Source organism: Macrobrachium nipponense, chromosome 11 (assembly GCF_015104395.2).
Source record: "Macrobrachium nipponense isolate FS-2020 chromosome 11, ASM1510439v2, whole genome shotgun sequence".
NCBI classification, from domain to species: Eukaryota; Metazoa; Arthropoda; class Malacostraca; order Decapoda; family Palaemonidae; genus Macrobrachium; species Macrobrachium nipponense.
In genome coordinates, this window is record NC_061087.1 from 91,631,893 (window position 1) to 91,646,578 (window position 14,686).

A 14,686-nucleotide genomic window follows, 5' to 3' on the forward strand; every position below is an offset into this window, starting at 1 on the left:
CAGATGGGAGCAAGGACAGGAGCGATCTCACCAGCTGCTTGAGCACACATTACGAGAGTGGGAGTTCTTATGTCGACGAAATCAGCAAATGATTTACAACCACGTTGCATCTATGCCAAATAGGTTGCAGAAGGTGATCGCAAACGATGAATGCTGGACAAGATACTGATTTTTATGAACTTTAAATGTTAATTAGCTATTAGGTTTCTACTTTGGTGTTGGAAATAAATATAGTAGCAAGTTATATTGTGGTCTATCCTGTAGATTATCAAAGAACAAAATGATTCATAACTTCAAGTCTGCATAATACCAGTTGCGTTATTATTATTATTATTAATATTAGTAGTAGTAGTAGTAGTAGTAGTAGTAGTAGTAGCAGTAGTAGTAGTAGTAGTAGTAGTAGTAGTAGTAGTAGTAGTAGTAGTATGGCTCACACAATAATTTTTTGAAATATAATAACCATAGTTCTGAATTTTCGAGTATATAAATGAAATTACTGGAAATTTTAAAATGAAATGTGAGACAGCTCTCTACAAGGATATTTCAAGGTTTCTTGACCTTACGAAACTCAAGATTGAACACAAGTTAAGTATATCTTAGTTTTACCATACCACTGAGCTGATTAACAGCTTTCCTAGGGCTGGCCCAAAGAATTAGATATTTTTACGTGACTAGGAACCAATTGGTTACCTAGCAACGGGACCTACAGCTTATTGTGGGATCCGAACCACATTATATCGAGAAATGAATTTCTATCACCAGAAATAAATTCCTCTCGTTCCGAGTTGGCCGAGCCGAGAATCGAACTTCGGACCACCGAATGGTAGCCGATCAAGATTGAACAACCTCATGCAAAGATCAATCCTCAGTAAAAAAAAAACAAAAAAAAAATTAATCTCGTTGTGTATGGTAGAATATGTTGAACAATAAAAAGCATGGAAGGCATCGTTGGCGATATTTTCTGCATTTGTAAAACCTTTTGAGTTTGCTGCTGAATTTCTTCTCCGAAAACAAATACAGTAACTACATTTGAATAAACATTTTATAGACATGTTTCTTTAAAAACGTATACATAGTCCCCAACCCATTTCAGAAGACGAGAGAGAGTTTGATATCATGTGATCACACAAATATCTAGCAAAATAAATCAGAAATTTATTTTGATCGTCTATTTTCCTAAATGTGGCCAGCATTCTTATATGATATTAATGGGTGAACAGCCAAGCCATGCCATTACTCCAGCATTTACGTGGAAAACAAGTTCTTTCCTCATTATTGTATTTGAACCACTGTCAGGCAGCCTCTATCAAGGGATGAACACCGAAATAGATGAAGCTTATTTAATAACACACACACACACACACACACACACACACACACACACATATATATATATATATATATATATATATATATGTATATATACATATACATATATATATATATATATATATATATATAGGTTACTGTAAAAAAATTTATATGGTAAACAAAAAATGTGTATAGTCTATGAGTGACCATGTTATAAAGAATGTTAAATAAGTATAATTTGAAAGTAAAAGAGCGTTTAGCAACGGTCAGTGGCTGATAAATTATGATTAAAACTGTGGCATACTAAGATTATGTTCATAGTGAAAAATAACTCTAAATTAAAAGTTGTTAGGGTGATCTCAGCAGCGGTCGGTGAAAAGAAAACTTCGTTCTTAGCTGATCATTTTTGGGTAGACTTCCTAAATTCTTAGCCACAACGAATGAGCTAAAAAAGTAAATGTTATCCGACAACTGCTACAAAGTATGTCTAAAAATAGAATTCCTATCAGAATCGCCAAAACATTTCATGAAATTTTTATCAATTCAAATTTCTCTGTCCATGTATTATCATCTCCAAACTCCTGTGTATCTATTTGTTGGGAATTCAATATTTTCAATAATTTTATTCATCCATATTCTTGCAAAAAAAAAAAAATTCTATTCTGATAACGATATACGGAACGGTCGGCTATTCAAGATGGAACTACTTTTCCTCCGCTGTTGGATTGAATTACACAAATTTGAAAGACCTTTCAGCGTAGAAGAGATAATATTCAAATGAAAATGTTTGGATTACACAAAACAGATGATGAGTCTCATTGCATATGTCGATAAACTTAATTAATGCTCATACTGTAATCAGCCAATCAGAGGCACCCTTACGTCGTCATTCGTTTGACGTTCTAGGTAAATATCTCTCATTTCGTGTATAGGGATAGGTTATGTCAATATGATTTTATATAAATTGTATCAATATTTTTCGGTCGTTTTAGCTACATTATTTATCGTTTCAATGGGAAATCCGAACTAGCTTTAAAATGTTTAGGAGTTAAGAGACAAATCGTTACCGAATTTATACATGCTTGGATAGTTGTCTCTACCTTACAAACTACTCCTCCCTCTTCCCGAACACCCCGCTTCCCGTCCCTGATGAGCCTACGTCAGTCTCTATAGCCAAACGCAATTGTAAGATGATATCACTTTTTGTAATTTCCCTCTGATAAACCGTCTTATATAATCTTGAAAAATCATATATAAAACCATAAATCTCATTGTAGTTTGTTTTGAAACAGATTTTTTCTTTATCAGGTCATTTTATTTCTTTTCAAATAATTAAGTGAAAATATGTTAAGGAAACGTCTCCACCAATAAGGCTTGCCGTTGTGAACAGCGAATTCATTCATATTTTCAACACTTTTTACTACGTAAACAAAAGCGGCGTTGACATTTAGCATGTCTAGTGAACGCAGGGGGAAAACGTAATCTTTTCCGCGACTGTACCAAGACCTTCAAAGTTGGGCAACAACCAGAAAGCCTCCTAAAACCAGAGTAAAGTTAAAGATAGTGGGAACAAGACGACGAACTGGGAGTACAGTCTTACAATTGAATTATATAATCGTTCTCGGAACATGGAGACAACAATTCGTTCGCAGGTATATTATTCCTGCACTTTTATTTTACGTTGTTTAATTAAACCACCCATTCATCTAATGTCACAAACAAGACCTCAAGCAGGCCTGGAGTGCATGACAATTGTTGTCATCCTCGCTCACGTCAAAGCTGCGTTATTTGTCAGCACAACTGAACAAAGATCGATTTGTAGTCAGAAATTTTGATTCAGTAATCAAAGGCCAAGAACTAGATCTAAATACACCCAAATTTAATTTTACATTAACCAAGAAAATTATATACGAATATTATAAGATATACTATATTATATCTATATATAATATATATATAATATATATAATATTAATATATATATATATATAATATATTATTTCTTTGGTTTTTCCAACACTAAACGGTTCTTCATAACAGGGGAAGGCTCCGGAAACGAAAAAAACACGACGCCCACTGTCATACTCATATTTGAACTATTTAATCGTGTATGAACCCGATGTCCGAAAAAAAATACATTTGTTGCTTCATACACCTAAATGGAGGACTCATCAGCATCAAGTCAGATCCCGACACACAAACACACACAGGGCCATTTATCTCTTGTGGCACTCACTTTACATCATAAATTCAGTCTTAACTCAAAAATTAAGAGAAATACGAGGTTCATAATAATTAATACATATAAATGTGTGCTTCTGGAAATTGGTAGCTTCGTATGTAATATTCCTCGAAACAGAATAGCCTCAGGAGATACTAAGAAAAGACTGAAATGATTTAGCAAAACATAAATTTGCAATTAGTAATGATTACCAAATAAAGGAGGAAATCTTAAACAACATGCTGAATAAAGTACGTAACTGAAATACGAAGACCTGTCATTGGTAATACTGCCTATGTACTTGCTGTACTTGCTGATAGGGTATCGCTCTCGCGAGCGCAAGCCCGGCTAGCTCAGTCGGTAGAGCACGAGACTCTTAATCTCGGGGTCGTGGGTTCGAGCCCCACGTTGGGCGGACAGTTTTGGCCGTCGTGCCATATTGGATTGTGTAACTAATGTGTCCCATGCTGACTTTTCTATTCCATACTTTCTTTCATTATCAAACACCCTCTTCTCTCTTACATACTCTAAATTTCTTATCCTACAGTTTAATATAATAATATTTAGGAAATTAAACAGGTTATTCTCCATTTCAATACGCTCAAAAAACCCGAACTCCTAATAATAAAAAAAAATAAGTGGCCTACCTATTTCTTTTAGAAATATTATTTCCTATTCTATAATTTTAATATGGTTACTAATCTTAATATTCCTCAGATTTTTAGTTATTAAATTAAAATCGAAAGTTTATTAAAAGTTTTTTACTGCAATTTCTGTACAATAACGATTATAAATTTAACATAGCTATGTCAGTTACTGACAAACACGTCTCCACACCCTTGCCCCACTAAAAAATATTTTTTTATCAGAGATGTGGAATATGATTAAGAACAAAATCTTCTCCATTAATTAGAATCCAAGCAACATTAACTGGAGATGCGGGGTATCGATCACCGTACCTCTTACATGCTAAGCGAGCGCTCCACCATTTGAGCTACTTCCCCTTACACACACAACCTGCACACCACGTCATATCAATACAAAATTCTAAACAATGAAATGAATGAAAAAGTACATTAACTTGGAAGATAATGATAATTGGGCAGTAAAAATACTTCTACTTGGAAGTTACAAAGGTATAGGTTTAAGCAGAAATATGCTGAAATGGCAGATGTGAAGAAAATAATATGTCTACAAACGAATATTCACTAGACACAAAACATTTCAGAAAGTAGAACATGTCTTATTTCCACCCATTACTGAGACCAACCAACTTTATTTGCTAGAGTTATTTTATATTCCTTGATCAACAAGAAGATTTCATATTGACATGCAGAAAATCGATACTGCCTTCATTCTAATAAACAACGTACCAGTTTTGAAACAAAAAGTACACAAATATGAAATGAATCACTGCTATATAATTACAAAAGAAATACTACTACTTAGGGTAAAATGATGACATCCTTTCATTACTGATAATCATTTCACTATCTTTACAATCAAGTTTGTTGACTCTGAATAGGTACTGAATAATTTGGACAAGATAATTAATTAACATTGCAGCAATGAACAGAAAATACTCACCACTATTGCTTCACTAACATCATCATTTTCATGCCCTGCACCATCAGCATTTCTGTAAACACGTGGCTTCACATATGACAGCCAACACAATTCCTGGAGTGGAAAACCTGCTTTCCCATATAACATGGAATCAAAAGCTAATTTACCGGTGACAGAACACTCCACTGAATTTTTTCCATTAATTGCCACCTTAACATTACAAGGGAATGATCAAGTCTTAACCATATGTCATTTTAGATTTACATAAGATGACATGCTAGAGTGTAAGAAGTAAAGAAAAGCCTCCAATCAATCTTGACCATTAAAAAAATATTGCTCAAGGCAAAGGCTATTGCGATGGCCAGCCAAAACCTTAATTTTCGACTGCTTTACTGAAAGTCTATTGAGACAAGCACAATTACCTTAATTTAGCTGATGCTTACGGACACAAAAGATACAAAAAATATTCCTTCAAATCCCTCTGGTATGTTGTAAGCATTCCCCCATCACATCTCTTACTCATGATCTCTTATAGTTAACAACACACTTCACAGATTTGTCCACACCTGGCACTCATCAGTTATTAATGTCTGACTGAAGTCTCAAATTTTCTTTTGTAAATAATCAATGAAACTTAACCTGTTTTCCTTTGATCTTTTCATTCACAGCACTAATGCCAAAACATTTCGCCCAACGTGGGGCTCGAACCCACGACCCCGAGATTAAGAGTCTCGTGCTCTACCGACTGAGCTAGCCGGGCTTAGAGGTTCATAGTGGACAACCAACAACTCAGCAAATAGGCAGTAATACCAATGCCAAATTTTCATATGTGAATTATCTACATTTATCCATCACCACATTACAGACTTATACGTTTTATCAAAACTTGTATATGTATGAAATATTTACAAAATAATTTCAGTTTTGCCTTACAAACTGAATGAAATATACCATTAGTAAATATTTAGATATATGGGTCTGTGACTGTGCTTTAATATGCCACTTAACTATAAAACGTAATAAACTTAAATAGATGAGCAAGATCATATTTCCTCTAACTTTTGAGATAAGACTGAAAGGGTTTTGTAAAACCTTCACACATAAAGCAAACATTAAAAAGTAAAAGGGTATACATAAACAAAAATGCTGAATAACGTTAGCAAAATGTCGAAAAACTTTGATAATTCAGAACTGAACACTTGGCATTGGCAATACTGCCTATTTGCCGAACTGTGGTGTGTCCACTAACAACTTCCAAGCCCGGCTAGCTCAGTCGGTAGAGCACAAGACTCTTAATATCGGGGTCGTGGGTTCGAGCCCCACGTTGGGCGTAATGTTTGTCAGTGGTGCCATAGAAAAAACAAAAAAAAGTTAGGTAAAACTCTTTTTATACATTTCTCATGTGAGAAAGGTTGACATTACAGTCACGCATGCTGTAACTGAAGAGTGCCTAGTGCTCCCATACTTCTTATAATGTAATAATTCTATTCCTCGCTTTCTTTCAACATAAAATCCAATTTATGTTCTCCTCCCCAATTACTGACACCTCTTAAAAGGCTGAAAGCAAATAATAACAATATAAACAGAAACAGCTTGAAAAACTTTTGATTAATCATATTTTTATCATCATTATAATTTTAATAAGGTAGGCAACTTAAGTCTTCTCAAATTTTTATCATCACAATTACAGGTTAAAGTTTATCAACAATTTTTTTAGAGCAATATTCTAAATTTTGCATATCTTTTTCAAGAGCCATCTGACAAGTCTACATGTCCTACTCCCATTCCCCCCTCCCAAACAGGCCATGAAAGACAATGTATTGAAGTAAAATAACAAATTCAGTACTGCACTGAAGCTCCTCAATTTTCCAAAGCATAATCCACATCTTTTCATTAACTGGAATCTTACAATAATAGGATTCAACAAACTATCATCTGGAGATGCGGGGTATCAATCACAATACCTCTCACATGCTAAGTGAGTGCTCTACCATTTGAGCTACACCCCCCTTTGTAAACAATGATGACAATAAATAAATTAATAACATTTAGATTTAGGAAGAAACCATCCATGGAAAAACATGTAAAATACTGCTTCCAGCAAAGGACACCGCAGTAGCCAACCAAAACCTTCAATCTAAAAATAAAAAAATGGAATGACTGGTAAAAAAAAATAATGACCTAGCATTTCCACTTCCTGGGTTTTCTATTACTAATTCCATTTAAAACATGTGAATACATTCCCAAGCACATTAATGCCTTCAAAAGCTCTGGCACTTTGATAAAATTATCCCCTTCATATCTCTTATTCAAGAACTCTTACTTTAACATTTTGGTCAACTTGGGCGTCGAACCCATAGCCCTGAGATAAAGTCTCATACTCTATCAACAGAGATAGCCAGCCTTGAAAGCACTTTGTAGACCACTCACAACTCAGTAAATAGTCAGTATTGCCAATTCTTAGTCTTCAGATCTTAATTATCTACAGTAATGAACACATAATTAAAGACTTTTTACTTTTTATCAATACTTGAATATGTACAAGGTTTTTACAAAGCCATTTCAGATTCAGTCTTACAACACCAGTTGGAATAAATATAAGGATATGAAAAATTTACTTGCGCATGTCTATGATTGTGCTTTTGCATGCAACTTTTGCTTAAAATGGGATAACTTCAAGAGATGAGCATGATCATATTTCTTCTGGTGGCTGAGCTAAGACTGAAAAGATTTTGTACAACCTTCAGTGATAAAAAAAAAAAATAAAATTAATATATAAACATACTGAATTATACCGATAACTCAGAATTAAAAACTTGGCGTTGGCAATACTGCCTATTTGCCCAGTTGTGGGGTGTCAACTAACAGCTTCCAAGCCCGGCTAGCTCAGTCGGTAGAGCACGAGACTCTTAATCTCGGGGTCGTGGGTTCGAGCCCCACGTTGGGCGTAATGTTTTGATAGTGGTACCATGAAGAATACAAACAATTTTAGGAGACTGACATTTTATATATTTCTCATAAGGAAGTTGACACTATAGTCATTCATGCTATAAATGAAGAGTGCCTAGAAATCCCATACTTCTTATGATGACATTTCTTTTCCTTGCTGTTTTTCTAATTCCGTTGATGTTATCCTCTCCACTTTCTATGCCTCTTAAAAAGTTGCACACATATAATAATATAAAAAGCTTCAACTACTTTTTATTGGTTATTTCTTACCACCATTAAAATCATTTTAATAAGGATGCAGCTTCAATCTTTTGTCATAACAATGAAATGTCAAAAAGTTTTTGAATGAGTTTTTTTATTGCAATTATATAAAATTTGCTAAGCTTTACCAACACCCATCTGACATGTCTACATGTCCTACGCCCATCAACCCACCCAAAAAAAAAAGCCCATGAAAAACAAATAATACATTGAAGTGAAATAATGCACTCAGTACCGCACTGAAACTCCTCAAGCCAATTTTACCAATCATAATCCATGTCTATCTTGATTGGATTCTAACATTAACAAGATACAACAAATGGTCACCTGGAGATGCGGGGTATCGATCCCCGTACCTCTCACATGCTAAGCGAGCGCTCTACCATTTGAGCTACATCCCCACTATTAACATTTGATAAATGAGTTGATAATCATTTGGATTTAGGAAGAAACCATTCTTGGAGACCAGTGCTGTAAAACAGAGGCCATAGCAATGGCCACATAAAACCTTCATTTTGAAAAAACACTGTTTTACCAAAAGACCTCTGGGACTGGCATCAACATCTTCAGTTCACTGAAGCTTCCTAGAAATAAAACAGCAGAAAATAGGCTTTGAAGGGCAAAAGAAAACAACAGAATGAATGTCATAGTGTTTTCTATCCCCAACGTTATTACAGCTTCCACTTCAAAAGTGTGAATTAATTCATAAGCACATTCATACCTACAAAAGCTTTCAATACATTGATAAAAGTATCCCATTTATATCAATTAATAAGTCTTATGTCCTCTTATCTTAACAACAGAAACTTAACAAATGTCAAAACTTGACAGTGATCAGTTACAAATGTCTCTCCTTTTCTTTTGTAAATCATCTATAAATATTCACTTTCATTCTTTCGTTTATGTTTTTATGGAGCCACTGGAAAAACATTTCGCCCAACGTGGGGCTCGAACCCACGACCCCGAGATTAAGAGTCTCGTGCTCTACCGACTGAGCTAGCCGGGCTTCCCAGCTGATAGGGGACACCCCACAACTCAGCAAATAGGCAATATTGCCAATGCCAAGTTTTCAGATATTTGTTATCAACATTGCTCAACTTATGTTAGCGATTTTTAAATTTTTTTATAGATTGTTACTTGTAATTCCAGTCAACTAAATTCCTAGAGGAATTAAAACGTTCAAAAAGTATGATTTCATTTACATCCTGATCTAATTTGCATACATACAATAGCATAACATCACAGAAATATGCATATAAATATTGATAAACTGTATAGTCCTCCACTTAATGTGGTTAGACTGAAATGATTATGTAAAAGCTTCAGACGTTTACAAATGTTATTTGAAAATATAAAAAGAAAAATATTAATAATAATTTGAATAATGTCGATAACTCTGACCTCACTGAACACTTGCCATTGGCAATACTGCTTATTAGCAGAGTTGTGGGGTGTCCTCCAAAAGATTCCAAGCCCGGCTAGCTCAGTCGGTAGAGCACGAGACTCTTAATCTCGGGGTCGTGGGTTCGAGCCCCACGTTGGGCGTAAAGTTTTAACAATGATGTGATGAAGAATACAAACAAATTTAGGAGACTGGCTTTTTATATAATTCTCAAGGGAAAGGTTGACACTATAGTCATGCATGCTGTAACTGAAGAATGCCTAGTGCTCCCAAACTTTTTATGATGACATATCTATATTCATTGCTCTTTTATTCCACATAAAATCCAATTTATATTATCCTATCCAATTTCTACACCAATTAAACAGTTGCACACAAATAATAATAATATTAAAAAATTGAATTATTTTTTTATTAATAATTTCTTACTATCATTATAATAAAATTTAATAATGATGTAACTTCTTCAATCTTCTCTCAAATTATTTCACAACAATGAAATGTTAAAACGTTCGTGAATAAGTTTTTTTTATTGGAATTTTATAAATTTCGCAAAGTTTTTCAACACCCATCTGACATGTATACATATCCTACTTCCATCCCCTCACAAGAAAAAAAGGCCATGAAAGACAAATAATGTGTTGAAGTAAAATAATGTATTCAGTACCGCACTGAAACTCCTCACAGGAATTTTGCTAAACATAATAAACAACTTTCCATTAATAATTCTAACTTTAATAAGATTCAATAAACCATCACTGGAGATGCGGGGTACCGTTCCTCGTACCTGTCACATGCTAAGCGAGTGCTCTACCATTTGAGCTACGTCCAGAATTGTTAACAATGATTACAATAAATGAGTTAACCATTTGGATTAAGGAAGAAACCATTCTTCGAGAACAGTGTTGTAGAACAGAGGCCGTAGAAATGGCTACACAAAACCTTCATTGTATAAAAAACACCGTTTTACCGAAAGGCGATTGGGAGGGACTGGCATAAATACCTTCAGTTGGCTTAAGCCTCCGACAAACAAAAAACAGAAGAAAATGGGCTTTGATGGGTACTAAAAACAACAGAATGAATGCCATAGTGTTTTCTATCTCCGATTTTCTTATTATTGCTTCCACTTCAAATATGTGAATTCATTCATAAGCACATTCATACCAAAGATGTTTTCAATACATTGGTAAAACTATCCCATTCATATCGATTGCTCATGACCTCTAATGTTAACATCAGAAACTAAACAAATGTCAACTTTTGACACTCATCAGTTACAAATGACAGAAGTCTCGACTCTTCTTTTGTAAATCCTCTATAAATATTCAGTCTGTGGACAGCATAATGCTCAACAAGTATGCAATATTGCCAATGCCAACTTTTCAGAAGTTTGCTATCAACAATGCTCAACTTACTGTTTACCACTTAGAAAATTTTTTATTGACTGTTAAGAGGTTAAGAATATAATTTTTTTTTATATCCTGAAGTTATCCAATTTGCGCACATACAAAAGCACAACATCAAAGACAAATACATTTAAATACTGATAAACTTTATACATTCCTCCAGTTATTGTGGTTAGACTGAAATGCTTATGTATATGCTTCAAACAATTACAAGTGTTATTTGAAAATAAAAAAGAAAAATTTTAATAATAATTTGAATAATGTTGATAACTCTGATCTCACTGAAGACTTGTCATCGGCAACACTGCTTATTTGCCGAGTTGTGGGGTGTCCTCCAAAAGCTTCCAAGCCCGGCTAGCTCAGTCAGTAGAGCACGAGACTTTTTATCTCAGGGTCGTGGGTTCGAGCCCCACGTTGGGCATAATGTTTTGACAGTGGTGCCATAATCAATAGAAACATATTTAGGAGACTGGCTTTTCATAAATTCTCATAAGAGAAAGGTGAACACCATAGTCATGCATGCTGTAACTGAAGAGCACCTACTGCTCCCAAACTTCTTATTATGACATATTCATATTTCTTGCTCTTATTAAAACATAAAATCCAATTCATGTTATCCTCACCATTTTCTAATACCAATTGAAAGGTTGCACACGAACAATAATAACATAATAAAACTTTAAATACTTATATTTATTAGTCATTTCTTACTATCATTATATTAATTTTAATAAAGATGCAACTTCAATCTTCTCTCATATTTTTTCATAAGAACGAGATGTTCGTAAATGGATTTTTTTTATTGTGATTTTATAAATTTCCCAAAACTTATCCAACACCCATCTAACATGTCTCTACACGTTATACTCCCGTCTCCCACACCAGAAAAAATGCCATGAAAGAAAATAATGTGTTGAAGTAAAATAATACACTCGCTACTGCACTGGAACTCCTCACAGCAATTTTGCTAAGCATAATCCACGTCTTTTCATTAATTGGATTCTAACATTAATAGGATTGAATAACCATCACCTGGACCCGTACCTGTCACATGCTAAGCGAGCGCTCTACCATTTGAGCTACATCCACAATAGTTAACAAAGATCACAACAATTGAGTTGATAACCATTTGGATTTAGGAAGAAACCATTCTTGGAGAACAGTGTTGTGCAGAGGCCATAAAAATGGCCACCCAAAACCTTCATTTTGAAAAAACCAATGTTTTATCGAAAGACCACTGGGACTGACATAAACACTTTCAGTTCACTGAGGCCTACTACAAAAAAACATGAGAAAATATGCTTTGATTGGTATAAAAACTAACAGAATGAAGGCCATCTTCTTTTCTATCCCCAATTTTCTTATTATTTCTTTCCACCTCAAAAATGTGAATTCAATCAAAAGCACATTCATATCTACAAAATCTTTCAATACATTGGCAAAACTAGCCCATTTATAACGATTATTCATGACCTTTTATGTTAACACCAGAAACTTAACAAATGTCAACACTTGACACTGATCATTTACAAATAACATAAGTCTCACCTTTTCTTTTGTAAATCATCTATAAATATTCACTCTCCTTCCGTTGTTTATGTTTTTATGGCGTCGATGCCAAAACATTTTACCCAATAGTGCTAGAACCCACAATCCAGACATTAAGCCCCGTGCTCTATCGACTCAGCTAGTCGGGGATACAATCACTTTGTGGACAGTAAATAGCCAATATTGTCAATGACAAGTTTTCAGATATTTGTTATCAACATTCTTCAACTTACCATTTATGATTTATAAAATTTTTTATTTAATGTTACTTGTAATTTCAGTCTTGCCTCAATTGCCAGAGGAATTAAAAAGTTAAGAAAACATGATTTTGTTTATATCCTGAGGTTATCTAATTTGCGCATAGAAACGTGGTAAGACTGAAATAATTATGTAAAAGCTTTAAACGTTTACAAGTGATATTTGAAATTAAAAAAGGAAAAATTCTATTAATAATTTTAATAATGATGATACCTCTGAACTCACTGAAGACCTGTCATTGGCAATACTGCCTATTTGCCGAATTGTGGGTGTCCACTAACAGCTTCCAAGCCCGGCTAGCTCAGTCGGTAGAGCACGAGACTCTTAATCTCGGGGTCGTGGGTTCGAGCCCCACGTTGGGCGGAATGTTTTGGCAGTGGTGCCATAAAGAATACAAACAATTTTAGGAGACTGACTTTCTATATAATTCTCATAAGAGAAAGGTTGAAGTTATAGTCATTCATGCTGTAACTGAAGAGTGCCTAGTGCTCCCATACTTCTTATGACATATTTCTATTCCTTGCTTTTTATTTACATAAAATTTCATTTATTTAATCTCTCCACTTTCTACACCTCTTAAAAGGTTCCCTACATATATTAACAAGAAAACAGCTTGAACTTTTTTTTATCGGTGATTTCCTACCTTCAAAATCATTTTATAAGGAATGCAGCTTCAATCTTCTCTCAAATTTTTGACATAACAATGAAATGTCAAAGAGTTTTTGAATGAGTTTTTTTATTGCGATTTCATCAAATTTGCACAGCTTTTTTCAATACCCATCTGACAAGTCTACATCCCCCCCAACCCCCCAAAAAAATCCATGAAAAACAAATAACATATTGAAGTGAAATAATACACTCAGTACTGCACTGAAAATCCTCAAGGCAATTTTACCAATCATAATCCATATCTTTTCATTGATTGAATTCTAACATTAGCAGAATTCAATAAACGACCACCTGGAGATGCAGGGTATCGATCCCCGTACCTCTCACATGCTAAGCGAGCGTTCTATCATTTGAGCTACATCCCCAACTGTTATCAATGAATACAATAAATGACTTGATAACCATTTGAATTTAGGAAGAAACCAATGAGTTGATAACCATTTGCACTTAAGAAGAGACCATTCTTGGAGACCAGTAGAACAGTGTTGTAAAGCAGAGGGTATTAAAATTGCCGCACAAAACCTTCATTTTGAAAAAACTAATGTTTTGCTGAAAGACCACTGGGACTGGCATAAACACTTTCAGTTCACTGAGGCCTTCTACAAACAAAACAAAACAAACAAACAAACAAAAAAACATAAGAAAATATGCTTTGATGGGTATAAAAAATAACAGAATGAATGCAACCATGTTTTCTATCTCCAATTTTTTTATTATTTCCTTCCAATTCCAAAATGTGAATTCAATCAAAAACACATTCATACGTACAAAATCTTCCAATTCATTGACAAAACTAGCCAATTCATAACGATTACTCATGACCTCTTATATTAACATCAGAAACTTAACAAATCTCAACACTTGACATTGATCAGTTACAAATAACATAAGTCTCGCCTTTTCTTTTGTGAATCATCTATAAATATTTTCTCTCCTTCCTTTGATTATGTTTTATGGCGCCAATGCCAAAACATTTACCCAATAGTGCTACAACCCACAATCCAGACATTAAGCCTCGTGCTCTATCGACTTAGCTAGCCGGGAATACAATCACTTTGTGGACAGTAAGTAGCCAATATTGTCAATGACAAGTTT

General features: G+C 34.3%; 1 long non-coding RNA gene and 9 other non-coding genes across 11 annotated transcripts in view; 6 read left to right on the forward strand and 4 right to left on the reverse strand.

Annotated features, from left to right (window-relative positions):
• The window catches only part of LOC135209587 (uncharacterized), a 701,429-nt gene that overhangs the window by 487,942 nt on the left and 198,801 nt on the right, over positions 1-14,686 (reverse strand). The window lies entirely within an intron of this gene.
• On the forward strand, positions 3,875-3,947 carry Trnak-cuu (transfer RNA lysine (anticodon CUU)). Its single transcript has one exon. It is a non-coding gene; the product is annotated as a tRNA-Lys (tRNA).
• Trnak-cuu (transfer RNA lysine (anticodon CUU)) lies at positions 5,786-5,858 on the reverse strand. Its single transcript has one exon. It is a non-coding gene; the product is annotated as a tRNA-Lys (tRNA).
• On the forward strand, positions 6,357-6,429 carry Trnak-cuu (transfer RNA lysine (anticodon CUU)). Its single transcript has one exon. It is a non-coding gene; the product is annotated as a tRNA-Lys (tRNA).
• Positions 7,974-8,046, forward strand: Trnak-cuu (transfer RNA lysine (anticodon CUU)). The gene has a single exon. It is a non-coding gene; the product is annotated as a tRNA-Lys (tRNA).
• Positions 8,637-8,709, reverse strand: Trnaa-agc (transfer RNA alanine (anticodon AGC)). Its single transcript has one exon. It is a non-coding gene; the product is annotated as a tRNA-Ala (tRNA).
• On the reverse strand, positions 9,242-9,314 carry Trnak-cuu (transfer RNA lysine (anticodon CUU)). Its single transcript has one exon. It is a non-coding gene; the product is annotated as a tRNA-Lys (tRNA).
• On the forward strand, positions 9,781-9,853 carry Trnak-cuu (transfer RNA lysine (anticodon CUU)). The gene has a single exon. It is a non-coding gene; the product is annotated as a tRNA-Lys (tRNA).
• Positions 11,465-11,537, forward strand: Trnak-uuu (transfer RNA lysine (anticodon UUU)). The gene has a single exon. It is a non-coding gene; the product is annotated as a tRNA-Lys (tRNA).
• Positions 13,213-13,285, forward strand: Trnak-cuu (transfer RNA lysine (anticodon CUU)). Its single transcript has one exon. It is a non-coding gene; the product is annotated as a tRNA-Lys (tRNA).